Source organism: Pinus tabuliformis, chromosome 5_2 (assembly GCF_031772625.1).
Source record: "Pinus tabuliformis cultivar Carrire ecotype Pingquan chromosome 5_2, CPIR1, whole genome shotgun sequence".
Lineage (NCBI taxonomy): Eukaryota > Viridiplantae > Streptophyta > Pinopsida > Pinales > Pinaceae > Pinus > Pinus tabuliformis.
Genome location: NC_142306.1, coordinates 1,092,961,777 through 1,092,984,158, shown reverse-complemented (window position 1 = coordinate 1,092,984,158; position 22,382 = coordinate 1,092,961,777). Strand labels below are relative to the sequence as shown.

The 22,382-nt window shown below is 37.0% G+C and overlaps 1 pseudogene; it reads left to right on the top strand.

The window, feature by feature from the left end:
- LOC149163051 (transmembrane 9 superfamily member 7-like) overlaps positions 1-20,141 on the top strand; it is a 50,341-nt pseudogene extending 30,200 nt beyond the window's left edge.
- The last annotated feature ends 2,241 nt before the right edge of the window (positions 20,142-22,382 follow it).

The following is a 22,382-nucleotide window of genomic DNA, read 5'->3' as shown; positions in this document are numbered from 1 at the left end:
CTTATTAAAAGGGCAGAAAGCTCAAAAAATCCAAACCCAAGAAGAAATTTATCTCTTACCCAAGAACATGGCAGCCACCATCATGAATGCGCATGAAACCACTTGAATCCCACTTGAATGCCAATTCCAATACCAGCACACATGCAGAGAACACCAAACTCAACATATTTAAAGCCCTGCCATTACCCATTAGACACAGGAGAAATATGCTCTCCACTTTCTTGGGGTTGTGCACGGGAGGATTTCACAACTGATTAATATTGGTCGACTTAATCCTTATCACTGTTTTGATAATGTTTTTATGTGTCTTTTTAATATTAATATTAATATATATATATATATATATATATATTATATTTTTGACGACAGATCTTTTTTCAATCATCTAACAATAAATTTGAAAGTGAACAATATTAACTATAAAGTTCTTTTAAAAAAAATCTTTTACAACTTAATTATCATCATTGTTTCATTACAAACTAAGTGAAGTATAAAAATATACCACTTAATTATTGTTTGTGCACAAGAAAATATTAAATAATAATAATAAAAAAATGACAAAACCTAGTGTAACCCATTATATATAACATTATTAAAGAAGATATTAAAAAACGATTTTAATAGAATGACGTTTTTAGTGTATAACATCATATAGAACATTATTAAGATTTAAGTATTCGCGAAACATAACACAAATATTTAAGGTTTAGATAGTATTATTACAACTTAGAATTAATTAATTGTGATTTAATTAAAAGAAAGTTTACTTCATAATTTGGATTTGGAAGCTTAAGGGTGCTTTTAGGGGTTAAATTTGACGCCTATATACTTGTATTTGGCCTTTTTACACGTAAAATATTTTCTAGTTCCAAATCTCCATGTTATTTGTAACTTGCCAATAATTTTTAAAAACGTCAATATGACGGGCATACTAAAAAATGAAAAGTTATATATATATATATATATATAACCTTGAGTTGAACGGAGAGTGAATCATTGTGAATCATGATTCATTAACATTATTAATATCTTATTTAATAATCCTTGGATCCGTTACCCGTATCGTAATTTCGCAAGTGACAACTATCTGGATTCCGGACTAAGTCATAAAAATGTCAACTTCCAGTTTTCAAGAGATAAATGGTATAGTAATTAATACCCAGCTACCCACTGCCCAGTTATGTTACGAATTTATGGTGATTCGCTTGCAAGTTGCAACTTCCAATTCGTGTCAAATTCTAATCAACTGTAATATGTAAGTTATTCATTGTGGAACGTGGTGAGGAGCAGGGGCATAAGAAAAACTCTGCCAAGTCTGGAACTTTGAATGCTACAGAACCTAGAACTCAGCCGACCAAGTAACCAGTAAGTCATAGCCATAGTCAGTGTTTCACACTACTTATATTTGAGAGAGATGCTTTGCTCTATTTGTTTTTCTATGCGTGCTTGTTGGATATATCTATTCGTTTTTCTATGCATGCTTGCTGGATATCTCTCTGAGGCAGTAGTGTTTTGTTTTTTTAGTTTTTAATAAATTGAATTTTTCTCTATATTTACTTGGCTTTGTGTATTTTGATTGTGGTTTTATTATTATGTGATGGGCGTGTTATATTTATTGCAACATTGATAGAGAAATAAACCCTAGAGCCTGCCCATCTAAAAAAATATATGAATGCTTCAATAATAATTTCTTCTTATCATCTTTACCCTCACGCCTAGCTTTAAGGACTTCTGGCTCAGATTGATGAAAATGGATATATATGGGCCATGATTGAAACAGACGAGGAAGTAAGGTTACTCTGGAATCCTTATCAAGATCGATGGTCAATTAAGGATGGGGTTCGTTCAGTGGTCGTGCCATGGTCACGCAATCATAGTTTGTAGTTGTTTTCAGTCTTCCCTTGCTTTCTTAAGAGATTTAATATATTCACAATGCATCTTAGATCACTTTTTGAAGCCTCTGTTTTACTTCTTTTCAGTCCTCCCATGCCGTTTTGAAGGGATTGAATATATTCACAATGCATTCACGGTGAACTTAGGAAATGATCACATACAATGGTAGGTGGTCTATCCAACGGGAGAGGGACCCTAGTTACACCTCTCCCTCGTCAAACCGTCTTGAGTTGCAGGCATGGTATGACTAAAAATTATAGCAAGTTTTGACATAGATGATTATTTTCTCCTTTCATCTTGCTGAGCATGGGAACTCTAAATAACACTTATTATCAAAACTGTTTTTTGGGCTACTTAGTCCACATTCGACTTAGCTCTTCTCCCCATACTCATCACACATGTGACATGTTCGTTTGTTCTCTCTCCGATACTCATGCAATGCATACTCATACTCCACACACACACACACATATACTCATGTAATGCATACTCTATATTTATATCCCATTTCAAGAAACTGTAGAAATTTTGAATAATAAACACTTATTCATAGAGATTATCCCGATTATACACTATTGCGGAATACATGCACAATACATAATCTCCTCTACATTGATCATCAATTTAGCAGCATCAAAAATAATGAAACATCAGTCGCATGCACACATTAACACAGTATGTAACCCGGGGATAGCATACAGCTGAAAACCCCACACTATCTGTATATTATAGTGATTGAGAACATGTAACAATACATAGTACAATACTCCTCTCAAGTATCTAGCACTACCTCCACCTGTTACACACAAACTAGCTCAAATCTAATGCCTCAAATCTCCTCCATTGTTTGCCTGCCTCCACTCCACAACCCTGCAAAAGAATGAATGATGAATGGCTGATCCAAACTCCTATTTACCTTGTGAAAATCACTCACACTGGAAATCACGTGAGCACAGGCTATAATTGCCTTGGTATTGACCCACACTGCGCAGTCCTCATTGGCATAACTCAATCCATGCATGTGCAAAATCTCATGCACAACTGATAGTCACAACTCACCCTTTCACTTACCTCTAACACCTGTCGTTGTTGAACTGTCCATGCACTAAGTTAACTGATGTATTATTTAGTTTCTTTATGAGTTAATAATTAGTGATTTAATTTAATCAATTAATTCACATCACTCATCACTAGTCTATTTGCAGTTAGATTAATTACAACTAGTTTAACAAAGTCAAACTAAACACAACTCCATCAACTCCACATCCAACTCCACAGAACTCAACCACCTGAGTTCTAACTGAAGTCCTGCATGCAATAGCTCAACTGAATCACAAGAAAAGCGTATTTCCTTCTGACAGCTGCATGTGCCACATCTGTAGCTCAAACTGAAGTGCTCCAGGAGGATAAGATAAAGTTTATAGTCTAAATATTATTATGAGACAATAATATTTGACTTTTTATTTTTTATTTTTGACTGGCAGTCTAAAAATAGACTCTGATCACTCCTGCTATGATCCAAAGATATAAGTCCATCTATTTTTCCCAACATGACCAATCATCCATAAACAACATCCTGGAACTCATAGACCATGATCCATATGTCTAAAAATAGACATAATCTAAAAATAGACTTTGCGCCAAAAATACCCTGCGGGACCACTTAGTGAAGGCGACTTTTCACTAAGCTCCATCATCTTGTTGCATTTTCAACACTCCCTGTCAACAAGATATGGATTATCTGCAACCCCTATCCTACAACTCTGGAATGTTCTGCATGCAACACATTTGCTCGATCCACTTGCTCCAACAACACTTGGAACAAAAACACTCCCAACTGACCACTCTGCTGGGCTAGGAACATACTCTGATGCTGAAGCTCTACCTGCTACTGCAAGTGCTCCCTCTCTGACATCTGCGCTACTGCAACATCTCCATGCATCTCACACCATTGCACACCTCTCTATGCCACCTAGCACTGTGCAAAACACTTGTGCCTCTCGCATTGCTGCAGCATGCTAGCTATGCGCTGTCCTGGGATTCCCTGCACTGTCGCTCTCTCTGCCACTCCATCCGCATCTATCTCTACCCAATCAGTCAGTTCCTGCTACTCCACATCGGGGCTCCCGTAGCAAGGTCTCATCCAAGAGGTTGGGTACCTCAAGGATCCTGCCCCTCCTCCTTGGGACGATCAATCCACATCGCCCTACCTCCTACCTGGAGGTATGGCTGCATGAGATCCCTCTGCCCACCTGGCTCGAAGTTTCCCCCTACTGGAGGTCTCTGCATGAGTAGATGTCTCTACTCAATCTCCTCTCAACTTCCCTTGTTGTGGTTGCTCCACAACCTCCTGAAGCTGCTGCACCAATCATGGCTCCTCCACAATCGTCTGAGACTTCTTCTGGCTCTGCATGTTAAGAGGTAATATACGCTCCCTCTCAACCACCAAGTCTCCATCAGTTGCCTCGCTGCTCAAGGCTTTGCATGCATCTTGAACCTCAAGAGCATACAGGTTCTTGACCTGTGAACCAATCTGCTTCACCTGTCTAGTGATGACGTGTCTAAGGAAAACCTTTCCCTTACTGAAGACTACATCATAGCCTCTGTCTTCCAGCATCGCAATCGACACCAAGTTTCTCTTCAATCCTGGTACATACTTGACATTGGTCAAGGTAAGTCAAGCGCCATGCTCCCTCTGAAAAATAACCATGCCTACACCTGAGACACTATACTTCTCATCATTACCCATCGCTATGAGTATCTGGAGATCTTTCTCCTCCAAAGTACTGAACAAACTTTTGTCACCGGTCATGTGGAAAGAAGCTCCACTGTCAAGAAACCAACCACTTCCCACCATGGATGAAACCATGCATGCGAAGAGTGTGAAATCCAACTCGAACTGTGAAGCAAGTGCCTCACCTTCAGATCCTTCCCCAGATGCCTTCTTGGATTTCTTCTTTGGGCAATTAGTAGCATAATGGCCCAACTCATGACAACGAAAGCATATCACCTTCGACTTGTCAACCTTCTTCCCATCATTGGAAGAACTGGATTCGGAAAGAGAAACCTTCCCCTTCCCCTTCTTCACCTTACTTGCTAAGGCACAGTTCTCCTCATCATGCATGCATGAAGAACTGTCTCTAGTGCTCCGTCTGATCTCCTCTTGCACAAGATCCGACCAAAGTCTCTCCCATCCTGGCAATTTCTCTCGACCATTGACAGAGTTCTGATAGGAATGCCAACTCTTCGGAAGACCAACGAGAGCCAAGCTCACCAAGTCCTCATCATTGACAGTCACCCCCACACTTCCCAGCTCATCCCGGCATTGGGTGAACTTCGTGAGATACCTGGGCATACTGTCTCCATTCTCACACTTAATGTTTCTGAGTTTATCCTTGAGCGCCAACTTCCTCTGGTCGCTTTTGATTTGGAATAGATCTGTCAACGCTTTCCACATCAAGTATGGAGAAGCCTTTGCATGCAGGCTAGACACAATGTGATACTTCACGCCTTCCAACAGAATCCTTCGACACTTTGTTGTCTTCTTTTGCCAAACCATAGCTTCAGCGACATCAGTAGGTTTTGGGACTTCAGCATCTATGAAATCCTTCAACCCATTGTCATCTAGCACCGCCTCCATCCTGTCTTTCCATGCAATATAATTTGAGCTGCCTTCAAGAGCATACTCCAATCGCAATCCGTTGAAAGACATTTCAACTTTGACACCAAGAAAACACTGCTGCAAATTCAAATTCCACCAGCTCAAAACTCAACCGCTTCTGATCTAAAATTCGTGAGAACAAAGTATTTCTTGTACAGAGATCAATTGTATGGGCATTCACCGGATATCTCACCTTCCAAAAGAAGGATGAATCCAGAGGCTACCTGGCCCGATTACAGACTTTTCCTGAAGAAATAAGATGTAAACACTTTCTGAATAATAGATCTGATGATCAACAGCTCCGATACCATGTAGAAATTTTGAATAATAAACACTTATTCATAGATATTATCCCGATTATACACTATTTCGAAATACATGCACAATACATAATCTCCTCTACGTTGATCATCAATTTAGCAGCATCAAAAATAATGAAACATCAGTCACATGCACACATTAACACAGTATGTAACCCGGGGAAAGCATACAGCTGAAAACCCCACACTATCTGTATATTATAATGATTGAGAACATGTAACAATACATAGTACAATACTCCTCTCAAGTATCCAGCACTATCTCCACCTGTTACACACAAACTAGTGCAGATCTGATGCCTCAAATCTCCTCCACTGTTTGCCTGCCTCCACTGCACAACCCTGCAAGAGAATGAATGATGAATGGTTGATCCAAACTCCTATTTACCTTGTGAAAATCACTCACACTGGAAATCACATGAGCACAGGCTATAATTGCCTTCGTATTGGCCCACACTGCGCAGTCCTCATTGGCAGAACTCAATCCATGCATGTGAAAAATCTCATGCACAACTGATAGTCACAACTCACCCTTTCACTTACCTCTAACACCTGTCTCTATTGAACTGTCCATGCACTAAGTTATCTGATGTATTCTTTAGTTTCTTTATGAGTTAATAATTAGTGAATTAATTTAATCAATTAATTCACATCACTCATCACTAGTCTATTTGCAGTTAGACTAATTACAACTAGTTTAACAAAGTCAAACTGAACATAACTCCATCAACTCCACAGAACTCAACCACATGAGTTCTAACTGAAGTCCTGCATGCAATAGCTCAACTAACTCACAAGAAAAGCGTATTTCCTTCTGACAGCTGCATGTGCCACATCTGTAGCTCAAACTGAAGTGCTCCAAGAGGATAAGATAAAGTTTATAGTCTAAATATTATTATGAGACAATAATATTTGACTTTTCTATTTTTGACTATCAATCTAAAAATAGACTCTGATCACTCCTGCTGTGATCCAAAAATAGAAGTCCATCTATTTTTCCCAACATGACCAATCATCCATAAACAGCATCCTGCAACTCATAGACCATGATCCATATGTCTAAAAATAGACATAGTCTAAAAATAGACTTTGCGCCAAAAATAGCCTGTGGGCCCACTTAGTGAAGGCGACTCCTTTTCACTAAGCTCCACCATCTTGTTGCATTTTCAACAGAAACCGACAGCCATGCAATCCATCCTCAATGGATTAACTTCAGATCCAACATAATGAGTAATAAATAATCTTTGGACACATCATTACTATGGTTTTGTTTGCCTTCGCCATCAATTCACCTTGATTTGTTGCCATGACCTAGCCAGGACTTATTCCAATTTCCCTCACTGGCGTATTTGGAAAGAATCTCTGTTTCCAAACAATGCCACTGCATGCGATGATGTTGTCTTTGATTTGGGATACCCTAATTTCTAAACAACTCTGCGATTTAGTTGGAGCATGATTGATTTCTCACATATTTCACTGTTCCATCAATCATCGCCAAATATTTGGCTATCACTTTTCGAAGCCCCCGTTCTACTTCTTTTCAGTCCTCCCATACCTTTTTGCAGGGATTGAATATATTCACAACACATCTATGCTCACTTTTAAAAATCTTTTTAGCCAACCATTGGAGCATTTTGGTATATATTGTTTATAATGGAAAACATAACTTGAAGTTAAGTGAAAATAAATATGTGTATGTCGGGGAATTTTTCTAAATCTTTTTGGTATCTTTTCAAATTTCAGAGATTTTTGATAAGGTTGGGTATATGGTTCATAATCTATTACAGAAAAAAGAATTAAATGAAAATAAATATAATTAGAAGAAGAAATTTGTTTTTTCTATTTTCTTAGATTTTTTTGTATATTGGATATATTGTTCATAATAGAATACATAACTAGAAGTTAAATCAAAATAAACATAATTATATAAAAAATACTTTATAAAAGTTTATATATATAAGCTACAGTGGAAAGGAATTAAATGAAAATAAATATAATTAGAAGAAGAAATTTGTTTTTTCTATTTTCTTAAATTTTTTGGTATATTGGATATATTGTTCATAATAGAATACATAACTAGAAGTTAAATCAAAATAAACATAATTATATAAAAAATACTTTATAAAAGTTTTTATATATAAGCTACAGTGGAATGTGTGCTACACTTTAGAGGGAAATCCAAGGGATATTTAAAAATTGTTACAACTATAGTTCTCATTTCTTACATATACTTTATAGCCATTAAACACTAATAATTCTGAAACCCTCTTTAAAGGAAATGAAAAGAAATCCTAATTCAATTTATGAAAAGAAATCTTAATTCAATTTTGCGAATAGAACTTGACCAATGTTAAGGAAAACTAAAAGTTGAGGTGAAGAAGGAAGAATTATGCTGGCTGTAATTTGGAGGAGCATTATAATGACAATGGACTTGCATCTAGCGAACCTGTACAAAACCAAAGAAAGAAAAAATAAATTGTAACGGTTTCTACAACTTCGGGAAAAAAAACCACACTCTAAAATTTGGAGGTTAGGATAAAAGAAAACCTATAAGAAGAGGACCTTTCCCTACAACGAGAGAGGAGCATAATTCCTCCTCAATAGCCACAATACGTTATTGGAGTCGATAGAAAAATTAGATAGAGTAATGGTATTTCGAAGAATTGTTGGAAGTTGGAAAAGGAATTTACCTATGTGATGATTAGCCACTAGTTATATTTTACAACGTTTTGAAAGGTGCAATTATTTTAAATGGAAATAGGTGGAGACTAGTAACACTATGTGATATCATAATATTTTTCTGATTTTCAAATTATATTTTATTTATTTTAAATTTTGATGTACAGTGATCCAGAAGGGGAGGCATTTTTTTGGAAATACCTGTGTTGTGTTGAAATTTCAAGTGACAAGTCTCTGTCAAGATCGTGAGACATTTAGAAAACACCAGCCTTACAACCCAATATCAATTTGAGGATTTACCTTTTTCATTGAACTTTTTAACCCAAACTGTCTTCCACACCAAGTAAGAACAAACGCGTCCATTTTCTTTTTTTAATCAAATAAGGTAAGAATAAAATAAGTGTATTAATTTTTATCTTTTTTAAAGATGAAATCAATAATTCATTAACGAATAACTCAGATTTCATTAGAAGGAATAGTAATAATTATTATTATTCTTCTTATCAATTTGTCTTACATGCTAGCTATATTTTTAACCCAAAATATTTTGCCACCTTTGGGTAATTCAAAGTTCCAGTAATTTATGTTTATAATTTTTACTATTTTATGTTTATATAGTACGCTTCTCTTTAGTTATTTGAATTTGTAAATCAATTTGTCTTACATGTTCAGCTATATTTTTAGCTTAGAATATTTTGTCATCTTTGGGTAATTCAAAGTTCCAGTAATTTATGTTTATAATTTTCACTGTTTTATGTTTATATAGTATGTTGCTCCTTAGTTATTTGATTTTTTTTTACTGTTTTATGTTTATATAGTATGCTGCTCCTTAGTTATTTGAATTTGTTTATTTACGTATTAGTTTTACTATTTTTTTTTTAAAATAGAAATATAAATTTTGATTATTTAAAGTGTATTTTTTAATATATAAATTAATTATTTTAAAAACTTATGTTTTTGAAGATATAAATTGCTTATCTTAAAAGAAATGTTCCACGTTTATTTATCTTCAATATTTAGTAGAAATTTACAATGAAGATTTACAAGTTGTCCTCATACTTTTTGTTGGCATTTCAAAAATAGTTAAATTTGTTGTTTTGATTTTGGCCACAACAGGACAACGACCACAATTTTGCAAATTTTTTAGTCCAAGCAGTGAGAGAAACCTACTTTGTGGGCAAATTTCAACAAGTGTTTAAGAAGGAGTAAGTCAATTCATATATAAATTTATTTATTTTTATGTGAGAAAAAATTGTATTTATATATGGCTTTAACACAATCTAAACCAAATAAAAAATGAGTGTTTTTTTTTTTCAAAAAGTGAATAGAGAAATAATAACTCAAATAAAAATTTGAATATGTCCACTTTGAACTCCAAGAAATAGTGTTGTTGAAATCACCATTATTAAATGCAAACAGAAGTTGTATTTATGCTAAAACATTCAACTTTTCTGCCTGTACAAATGATTGAAATAGATAGAAAAAATAGACAATTTATTGTAAATATTGAAAAAAAGTTTACCAAGACTTCAGAAATTATTAAATATTATAAAGAATTAATAGGTATATTATTAAATATTATAAAGAATAAATAGGTATATTCCCTGGTTAATATCATTTCTTGGATCACTGCAAGATTATTTTTTTAATATGGTTTTAGTTGATGAAATGAGATTCATATATACTAAATAATTTATTTTTATTATATAGCTATTATATACCAAAAATGTCTTTAAAAAAAGGGAATCAACTTTCTATCAAAAAATTCTTTGGATGATCTACTACATCTCAAGCTTCATTGCCCAATAAAGAAGATCATGATTTTGATCTAAATGAATATTTAGATGTCTTGGGGCATAATGAAGAATATGATATCTTGGAGCATAATGAAGAAAGTGATGAAGAATTTCACCAGGGAGAACCTAGCACCCAAAGAAAAGAAAAATGAAAGTAAGAAAGAGAGTTTTGTGATCATTGGAAAACTAAGTATAAGTGGTTGAGAGAGGCAAAGCATGAAGGAAAAACGCAGAACATTTCAACATGATGGGACCAACCCTGATCACTTACAACTTATCATTTATGGGATGATTTCGTGGATGATTTTATCTGTTAATTGACTTTATGGCGCGTACTGGCAAATTAAAGGTGTGAGGACAACTGTCCTGTCCTCGGTCTTGTTTCTCCCGCCTCTTACTATGCCCAAGAAACCCTAATCTCGGTCATTTTGTCGTTGTTTCACTCTGCTGCTTCGTGAGGTGAGGTCTCTGGTTTTGGTTCAGGTTGCTTCATAAGGGTTTCGTTTTACCAGTTCTGGGCATGAATCCCTGTGAGGGTTTCTACCTACATGCGTTGGCGATGTTTCCTGTTCTGAGCTCGGTTTCGAGGTTCTGGGTCTAGAACCCCTAGTCTCGGTCTCTGGTCTCCGTCTTGTTCGGCCCTGGTTATGATTTTGGTTGTGGGTCTTTGTTATATGCTGACTTCGATTATGCTATTGGTTTCAAAGTGCTTGCTTCGTTGTTTGATTATTTGCTTGGCATTTTTTGTAGGTCATGGTTGCGGGGTGGCTCGACTCTCGGCTCTCATCTGACATTCAACCAGAGGTGAGTTTTCTTTCTATGCTTTTCATTTCTACCTCGTTTTCTTCTGTCACTAACTATTCTTGCTCCTTGTGAGCAGTGGGCACTCTGCGGCCATGACCTTGGTTCGCAGCTTCGTCCCTTGTTTGCACGGGCTCAACTCATTCAGTAAGTTTTTCTGTAAACCCTTACCTCTGCTTTCAATTCTTGTATTTATGGTTCTGCTTTGCTAGCTCTAATGGCCTGTTTGTTGGCCATGCAGGTATGCGGCTGGGCTCTCTGTTCGCTGGTCTCGTGCCCTGAATCCTACGCTTGTATCGAGTAGGGTCACTCCTTGTTATTCCTTTGTATGTCTGTCCGAGGTGTTTGTTGTTGGTGGTGTTCTATGGGTCTGTAGTTGAGGGTTTGGCTTCAACCTTACTGTGTATTTATGCTTCCGGCTATTTAACTTATGAATTGTAATTATATCGGCCCTATGGTGACCTCGCAGTTGTTTTTGGCACTGTTAACTTTGTTTTCACGATTTGTCTGTATTTGGTAATTGTATCTTGGACTGTAGATATTCGATATCAATATATATATGCACAGTGATTTCTTTTGATAATTAAATAGTAAAAAGGGATTGATATGAGTTCTGTTGGTACCTATAGTTATTTGTTTATTCCTTCGACAATGATTTACTTGATTCTTCTGCAAGCCCGCTTCGTTGTCTCGCTAAACTTGTCTGTGTGTTCATCTTACTTCTGTGTTTACTATTCACTCTCTGTCATCGTTATGATATGAAAAAAATGAATTTAGTTAAATTAGGCAGAAAATACTTAAGTTGCAATATATGGATTCAGATTTCTTGTTCTTCAGAATATTTTCATGCTTCTTTCTATTCAACACTATGATGATCCTTACAGTAGCGTTTTCCTCTTTTTTTTGTAAAGATCACTGTACCATTATTAAACTGCCAATAGTTACATTTAGTTATTCATTGATCACTATTCATTCTTGATTGTATTCTAAAAGTAAATTTTAGACAAAAATAAAAAGAACGTAAACAAAAACAAATTGATGCAGGAGCATCAAGGCCAATTTTCATTTTTTCAATATGTAATAAAGGGGGGTGTGACATTTTAATTGTTTTATTAATTAATTTGTTATTTTTAAGTAAAATAGGAGATAAATTATAAAAGTGAGGATTTTGTAAAGATTCTTTTATTAATTAAAAGGATATGAGAGAAAATAGAATTAGGTAGCAAAATTAGGGAGTAGGTATTCTATGTACGGGACTTTGTTGAGTCCACACCTAAAATGTAGATTTAGTTGAGGATTAGGTGGAGAGATTTTTGGAGTGAATTAAATTCATATATATGAGTGGTTTTTGTGAGGAGAACACACTGGAATAGTTGAAGAGAGAGTGAGAGTGTGAGTAGAGCGCAGGGGTTCTACTTGGAAGCCTTCGGGCAATTGTAAAGGGCCACCGATTGGAAATCAGGCCAAGGAAGGAGATTTTATGTAAGTAGTGTATGTATTAATACAGCGTTTGATGTTCTGAAGTTTATGCCATTATTGAAGTTATGTGTTCAATATATGAAGAACTGATTCGATATGCTTGAATCCACATCGATTTGTGTGAAAACTGCAATCCATAATCATTGAATGTAAATGGTGTTAAATCTCTGCGTGAATGGTGGTATTCTAATACATTTGAGGCTGTAGTTTTATGTTGAACCAGTTCTATTGAGTATAATTGATTGCAGTAATCGCTATTGATTTAGCGCTTGAAGCCACAAGACACAATCCTGTGCAAACTGAATTCGATTTGTATGAATACGTTGATTTTAATAATCTTTGTGATGTGACTCTGCACATAAGTTGAAAGCATCGATGTTATTAATTGTAGTAGACAAAACTCTGTAGGGAAAATCGATATTGTTTAAATAATGTCGACTTTCTGAAGATTTGCAGACAGCGCACAATTGAAATGTAATACCCACAACGATTGCCATAAGTTTAAATGGCAATTCGAAGCATCAATCATGAATGGCAGGTAGATGATTCAATTGTAGAAATGTGAGAAGGTTTTCAAGTCGAATTACAGCGTTGAACAAGATGGAATGCAGAAAGGGCGTAGAATTTGTTTTCTGTCTATGGAACAGTAACCGATAAATGCCGGAGGTGCAGAGTGAAGGTTTAAAAGTCGATTTGTGAAATGCCGGAGAGCAGTCGATTGAACAGAATGCGGAAAAGAGTGCTGAGCAAACTGAATCAGCTGTAGAGATGAGGTTGACTCCACAGTGAGAACGTCTAAATGTTTGAAAAGCGGAATGACAAGAAAGTCTGTCATTGGAGAACGCGAGGCAAGCCGTCCTTGTATCGATCAACATATATAAAAGCCGTGGCTGGTCTCCTGAGGCGTTGAATGGAATAGGTACTTGTATAATTAATCCAAGAACGAAGGTGAGTTTTGTGGGCATTGGAAACTTAATATTAGCTGGGCAAATATATAATTGAATGCATGTGGTGTAGCGCCAAAGAGAAAAACGGAGGAACAAGCCATTAATGAAATTGACAGATTTGGTGAGTGAAATATTGTAGTGCTAACGTTCTTATATGACCGCAAAAATGGAGCTGTATGGTCTCATGAAGGCGCAGAGAAAGTAAGTTTAAATTGTCTGATAGTGCATTGATCAGATATAGGAAAGTGAAGTTTGGATATGCGTTGGGCAGTGCAATGTTAATGTTGGTGAACTTGATTCGATGTTGAAAGCGCCAGTCGGTGAATGACGCAGAATGGAGAAATCAATTTGGAAGTTTGATTGCTCAGAATTGTAAATCGTTGAGCGGGTAAGAAGCTGTGTAGCAAACAGTGGAATCGCCGGAATGGAATCATGATTCCATACAAACACATCACAGATGGAATGCGCATCAAACAAAGGTGGGTTCTTGCATGAGTATGAACCGATGTCATCATAGAATGTGTGGGCCTTCACACAATTTGGCAGGTTAAAAAGGTAAAGGCGCACACATATTTGCAATCCTGAGTCCGAACAGTGGTATTAATTTGCTAGTTTAAACATGAGAATGGGTTCATAACCATAAAGTGATAGTCATCTTTGAAGATAAATTTTTAAGCTTCCGCTTGTATGATTGGGAATGGATAATGAGTTGAGATGAATTTGGAATTGCATTTTATATGCATGGTACATTGAGATTCTGGGTATTGAAGTGTTTGCTCTACATCACAAATAGTGGGCTGAGACAACCTTAAACTTAACATAAGGTCCTAAATGCTGTTAACTAGAATTTTAAATGAAAATTAAAAAAAAAACTAACTGAAACTTCTTCTGTCTGCAAAGACAAATACTCCAACCTTGACCTCCCTTAGCTGGATGCTCCTGCATCAGGCTTCCAGGGTAGATTAAAATTCATGGCTCTAGTCCATGAGATCCTCGATAGAATACCCTGCACGTTGTATCTGACCTGCGTCAAGCCACGAAATGTCCTCAGTGGGACGGTTTTTCCACTTGATGAGGTACTGTAGGTACTCATTTCTTCGAGTCTGCTTAGCCACCTGTGTATCGAGGATTCCTTCGATTTCAAGTGGCTGAGCTAAAGGAATTTGTCTCATCCACGAACTACTCTCTTCTTGGGTATCCCGCTTTGGCTACGCCGAACTGTCCCCTTCAGGACTGGCAGTGTATGGGAATAAATCCACCACATTAAAGATGGGCGATATTCCTATACCTGGAGGCAATTGTAGCTCATAGGCATTTGCAGAAAACTTACGCAGAATTTTGCAAGGTCCAATTTTCTTAAATTTCAACTTATTGTATTCGCCCTTAGGGAATCTTTCTTTGCACAGATGCGCTAGAACTTGATCCCCTACATTAAATTGTACCTCCTGTCGTTTCAAATATGATTTCAGTTTGTACCTTTGACTATTGTCCTGTAATTTTGACTTCACCTACTCATGTAGGTCATTAATTGCTCTTGCAAAATCTTCCCCATCAGCACTTCTTCTTTCTAACTATCCCAAATCTCGTAAATCATGCACTCCTCAGGGATGCATTCCATACAATATTTGGAAAGGACTACTTACTGTGCTTCGATTTGGTGAATCGTTGTAAGAAAATTCCGCTTGAGCAAGTACACTATCCCACATTCGTGAATTTTCTCCAACTAGACTCCGTAGCAGGTTTCCTAAGCTCTTGTTCACCACCCTTGTCTGCCCATCGGTCTGTGGGTGATAAGCGGAGCTGAAATTTAACTTTGTATCCATCTTTTTCCACAAGGTGTGTCGGAAATGTCCTGTGAATTTCACATCCCTATCGAAAACAATGGACTTGGGTAAGCCATGCAGTTTGACGACTTCAGTGAAAAACAAGTGTGCTACATGGGTAGCGTCACTGGTTTTCCTGCAAGGGATGAAGTGTGCCATCTTGGAGAAACGGTCCACCACCACCATGATGGAGTCAAAACCCCGTTGTGTTTTGGGTAGACCTAAGACAAAGTCCAGACTGACTGAGTCCCATGGTTTGTTTGGAATAGGCAAGGGTGTATACAACCCTGTGTTCTGACTGTGCCCCTTTGCCAACTGACATATCTTACACCTGGTCACATATCGTTGCACGTCTCTTCGCATCTTCGACCAGTAATAGAAATGATTGAGTTGATCCAAGGTCTTATCAATGCCGAAATGTCCAGCTAGACCTCCACTATGCTTTTCCCAGATGATTCTCTCCCTCATCGAACATTCTAGAACACACAATTGTCCTCCCTTGAATAGCAGCTCCTCCTGTAAGTTATAGTCCAGCCATGGACTATTGTTCCTCAACAAGGGATTTTGGCAGGCTTCATAAGCCTCCTTGAAATCTGCATCTGTTTGATACAAGTCCTTTAGGTGTTCAAAACCCAACACTTGTATCGTGCTCTCTTGTAGGAGTAAAACTATTCTACTTAGTGCATCTGCTACCTTGTTGGCTTGACCACTGATATGCTTCAATACGAATGTAAAACTCTGCAAGTACTCAACCCATTTTGTGTGTTTATGATTCAGCTTATGCTGCTGCATAACATACTGTAACACAAAATTATTAGAAAACAAGAAAAACTCATTACCCAACAAATAATGTCTCCAATGCTTCAATGCTTGGACGATGACATAAAACTCCTTGTCATAAGACATGTATTTTTGCTTGCTTTCATTTAATTTTTCACTGAAATAAGCTACCGGTTTGTCTTCCTGGTTGAGTACGGCTCCAATGGCTGTACCACTGGCATCACAACGAACTTGGAAAAGTTTGTTAAAATCAGGCAACCTCAAAATTGGCCTTTCAGTGATCTTCTTCTTCAATATCTAGAAACTCTTCTCTGCAGCTTCAGTCCAATGGAAAGGCTGACTTGCCTTTTTGATGGTATCCAACATGGGTGTGCAGATTCCACTAAAATTCTTTATGAACTTGCGATAGAAACTTGCCAACCTGTGAAAACTCTGAACTTTGAACAGACTCTTAGGGGATGGCCAGCTGATTATAGCTGCAACTTTTTCTGGGTCCATTTTCAGCTCATTTTCTGCAATCACAAAACCCAAATAGACTAACTCCTTTTGAAAGAAAGAACATTTTTTTCAATTTTATCAGCAACTTATTTTGCTGTAACTTCTCTAGAACATATCTAACGTGTCAAAAATGTTCTTCCTTGGTCTTTCTAAAAATCAATATATCGTCAAGATACACAATCACGAGTTTCCAAATGAACTCCTTCAACATCTCGTTCATCAGGCGCATGACAGTGCTAGGGGCATTACTCAACCCAAATGGCATCACCAGCCATTCATACAGACCTTCATTGGTTTTGAAAGATTTTTTCCATTCATCCCCTTCTCTTATTCTGATCTGGTGGTATCCACTCTTCAGATCTATCTTCGAAAAATACGCTGCTCCACTCAAGCAGTCCATCATGTCATCCATTCGTGGCAATGGAAACCTGTACTAGATAGTAATTTTATTTATTGCTATCGAATTCGTACACATCCGGCACTCGCCTCCTTTCTTGGGAGCTAAAACTGTCGGAACTGTACAGGGACTTAAACTTTCCCGTATTAATCCTTTGTCCAAAAATTCCTGTACCTACTTCCTGATCTCTTCATTGTCATTAGGACTCATCCGGTAAGCAGATTTGTTTGGTAAAATAACTCCAGGGATGAAATCTATGTGATTACTGATACTTCGCTTTGGTGGTAACTTATCCAGTAAATCATCCACCACAATGTCGCTGAATTCTTGAAACAAATCCTGGATTTCTTCAGGTAAGTCATAAATTTCAATGTGCAACAACACTGCTCTCGGTCTCCTTACAATGACATACTTTATCTCATTATCTTCAATCTATTTTAAAAATTCTTTTCCCCCCATCAGCAGCACTTTTGTCCCACTAGTTTCTGCTGTTTCTTCTTCCTTGATGGGTACTAGTGTATGCTTAATTCCATCCTTGACAAATTTGTAACAGTTTGTTTTTCCATCATGAACAACTTTTCGGTCATACTGCCAGGGTCTACCTAGCAGAATATGACACACGTCCATGGGCATGATATCACAAATCACTTTGTCCCTATACTTGCCAATATGGAATTCCACCTCACACTGCTCATCAACTAGCAGTTGGTGACCTTTCTGTAACCAAGACACCTTATAGGGAGTTGGGTGCTTCAACCTTTTCAAACCCAATTTCTCCACCATCTCTGTTGCAACTAGATTATCAGTGCTCCCACTGTCTATAATCAGTTTGCAGCATTTTCCATGTGACTTGCACACAGTCTGGAATAATGCCTTTCTCTGGGTTTGTTCAACTGTCTCCTTTGCTGGTTTCAGCAGTACCTTATTCAAGACTAAGGCCTCTCCTGTCTCCAGTACATTCTCTACCTCTTGGGGTGGTGCCTCCACTTCCTCTGTTTGAGCAACATATGCTCCTCTTTGTCCAGCTTGTTCACCTTCAGGACACTCAAAGGACCTGTGCCCCCACTTGTGGCACTTGTAACACTGGTAGGCACCCCCTCTGCCTCTGCCATTACCCCTTCCTCTCTGGTATAGCCTTCCTCCCCTAGTGCTACCTTCCTTTACTGATGCCCCCAAGGTCTTTGAACTGCTGCCTTCTTCACTGTTGTTGGCAATCCTTCCTCTACCAAAGGATTGTCCTTTCCCTCTGCCAGATCCACGTCCTCTTCTGGCATTCTGCTTCATTGCGATCTTTTCTTTTGCCTTTAAGGCACTCTGGTATGCTTCCTCTATGGTTTTTGGAGAAAGAATACTTATCTCGTCTAATATCTCCAGCCTTAGTCCATTCACAAACCTTGTTGTTTCTTCTAGGGTGTCTTCAATGTAACCTGCTCTCAGATTCACTCGATAAAATTATTCGGTACTTTCTTTCACCGTCATTCCTCTATGCTTCAAATTCTGCACCTGCTGATACAGAGCAATCTGGTAATCTTTGGGCAAAAACTTACGCTTTATTTTGGCGACCATTCTGGTCTAGTTTTTAATGGGTAACTTATTTAATCTTCTCCTCTCTACTTGGACACTGTCCCACCATAAGGCCGCATGTCCTTTCAACTTGGTGGCAGCGAATTTAACTTTCCTATCTTCGCTGATCTCCTCACATTCAAAGTATTTGTCTAACTCATTGATCCAGTCCAACAACACTTCTGTGGACAAACTACCATCATAGTTTGAAATATCAGGCTTTGGCTTACTGCTAGCCAATAAAACTGACCTTAATAATCTGATTTCAGGTCCTTCCTCATCTGATCCATCTGTCGTAACTGCAGCTTCTTCCTCACTATCATCTCCCCATTCTAGATCCCTTCTCCTTCCTGCTTCTACTGTTGCCAAATGGGCATTCAGGATCCTAATCTCTTCTCTCAATCCTTCATCTACTACCCTTCGAATAGCTCTGCCACAACGTCTTCTTCCGACTTCCATTTTGTAAAAAAAACAAATTAACTCTAACTTCCTCTGATACCAAAATTGATGGGACCAGCCCTGATCACTTACGGCTTATCATTTATGGGATGATTTCGTGGATGATTTTATCTGTTAATTGACTTTATGGCATGTACTGGAAAATTAAAGGTGTGAGGACAATTGTCTTGTCCTTGGTCTTGTTTCTCCCGCCTCTTACTATGCCCAAGAAACCCTAATCTCAGTCATTTCGTCGTTGTTTCACTCTGCTACTCCGCAAGGTGAGGTCTCTGGTTCTGGTTCAAGTTGCTTCACAAGGGTTTCGTTTTACTAGTTCTGGGCATGAATCCTCGTGAGGGTTTCTACCTGCACGCGTTGGCGATGTTTCCTGTTCTGAGCTCGGTTTTAAGGTTTTGGGTCTGGAACCCCTGGTCTCGATTTCTGGTCTCCGTCTTGCTCGACCCTGGTTATGATTTTGGTTGTGGGTATTTGTTATATGCTGACTTCGATTATGCTGTTGGTTTCAAAGTGCTTGCTTCGTTGTTTGATTATTTGCTTGGCATTTGTTGCAGGTCATGGTTGCGGGGTGGCTCGGCTCTCGGCTCTCATCCGGCATTCAACCAAAGGTGAGTTTTCTTTCTATGCTTTTCGCTTCTACCTCATTTTCTTCTGTCACTGACTGTTCTTGCTCCTTGTGAGCAGTGGGCACTCTGCGGCCGTGACCTTGGTCCGCGGCTTCCTCCCTTGTTCGCACGGGCTCAACTCCTTCGGTAAGTTTTTCCGTAAACCCTTACCTCTGCTTTCAATTCTTGTATTTATGGTTCTGCTTTGCTGGCTCTAATGGCCTATTTGTTGGTCATGCAGGTATGCAGCTGGGCTCTCCGTTTGCTGGTCTCGTGCCCTGACTCCTACACTTATACGGGTAGGGTCGCTCCTTGTTATTCCTCTATCTGTCTGTCCGAGGTGTTTGCTATTGGTGGTGTTCTATGGGTCTGTAGTTGAGGGTTTGGCTTCGGCCTTACTGTGTCTTCGGCCTCACTATGTATTTATGCTTCCAGCTATTTAACTTATGAATTGTAATTATATTGGTCCTATGGTGACCTCGCGGTTGTTTTTGGCACTGTTAACTCTGTTTTCATGGCTTGTCTGTATTTGGTAACTGTATCTTGGACTGTAGATATTCGATATCGATATATATATACACAGTGATTTCTTTTGATAATTAAATAGTAAAAAGGGATTGATATGAGTTTTGTTGGTACCTGTAGCTATTTGTTTATTCCTTCGACAATGATTTACTTGATTCTTCTGCAAGCCCGCTCCGTTGTCTTGCTGAACTTGTCCGTGTGTTCTTCTTACTTCTGTGTTTACTATTCACTCTCTGTCATCGTTATGATATGAAAAAAATGAATTTAGTTAAATTAGGCAGAAAATACTTAAGCTGCAATATATGGATTCAGATTTCTTGTTCTTCAGAATATTTTCATGCTTCTTTCTATTCAACACTATGATGATCCTTATAGTAGCGTTTTCCTCTTTTTTTTGTAAAGATCATTGTACAGTTATTAAACTGCCAGTAGTTACATTTAGTTATTCATTAACAAATGTTCATTCTTGATTGTATTCTAGAAGTAAATTTTAGACAAAAATAAAAAGAACGTAAACAAAAACAAATAGTGGGCTGAGACAGCCTTAAACTTAACATAAGGTCCTAAATGCTGTTAACTAGAATTTTAAATGAAAATTAAAAAAAAAAACTAACTGAAACTTCTTCTGTCTGCAAAGACAAATACTCTAGCCTTGACCTCCCTTAGCTGGATGCTCTTGCATCACATCAACCTGGAAAATTTGCAGAAAAGTTTGATCAACAGATCTCAAAAGAAAGTGTAGCAATGAGACTTGAGTCGAACGGTACAACGAAGAATGGAAAATTTTCAACAATTATGAGTACAATTTGAAATTAGATGAAACTTGTACAAATAAATATTAAAAGTCATATGATGGGCAGTTTAAAAATAAAAGCGTCATAAAAAAATTCCTTGACAGGTAGAGGCACCCGTCAAATTTAACCCATGGGTGCTTTATAGGAGGAGGGCGTAAAAGCAAATAGAGAAAACAAAATAGAAAGAACCATAAATATCAGATATGATTTAATTTAGTTGTTGGTGTAAATATTAAATTAATTTAATATTTTGTTTTTCAATTACATTTCAAAAAATGGTTGGTTTAAACATTAAACTAATTTAATATTTTATTTTTCAATTACATTCCAAAAACCACTTAAATATAAAACAATAGAATATTTTAATGTGTAAATTTTGTGATTTTTTTTCTTTTCTAAAATACATAGTAGTAAGAATGTTTAAATCAAATTTTTAATGATAAAAATAAATTAACACCATAAAAAAATCTCTGAAACACCTAAAGTCTTAAAACTAAACCACAATCACTTGAATTTACAAAAAAAAAATCTACCATATTTTATCAAAATTAATTATGCCAAAATTTCAATAGTTTTTGGAGAAAATTTAAAACTTTATTAGACTCTAGCTTCAAAAAATAAAAAAAAGTCAATCCTAATGTGGTCAGTCAAATGCACAGATATCAAAACCACGTATACCCTAAGTTGGAATGTTAAATTGCTAAAATTATGGGATTCGCCGAACAAAGTGTCAATTCCTTTGTTGCCGATTTCTTTGCCTTCGAAGTTGGGTCGTTTCCGCACCGCCTCTAGGCTTTCCAAAGTAAGTATCCATTATTTTACCTTTTGCACGCTTTTTTAGAAGACCAAGCTTATAGCTTCTATGGAATGTATGGTTATAGAAATAGATATTTTATTTAGTTTAACTGTGGATTCTAACTACTTCATGGCTAAAGCAATAGATATTTTATTTTGTTTTCGCGGCAGATTATAACTGCAACATCTTGATTTCGATATAGAAATCCTTCATGATTGACTTTGGTAATTTATTGGAAGCAATTGTTTTATTCTCTAAGTTTTGATAAAATTTTGGCAATTTATGCTAACATGTGGTTTTACATCAAGAATGAGTAGAAATTTTTTTGGGATTAATGAAAAGTACTATAGTATTAATATTTTACATTAATTTGTTGGAAATAGCAACAAGAAATGATAAAAATGGAATCCAAAAATTTTAGTTTAATTTGTCCTTGAATTAAACTAAGAATTAAAATCGAATTCTATTCTTATAGCAACTTGTAAATAGTTAATTAGATTAATTAACTTAATTAGCTTAAGTCTAATTAACTTAATTAATTTAGGAATTTCGAGTTTGAAGTCTTTCTG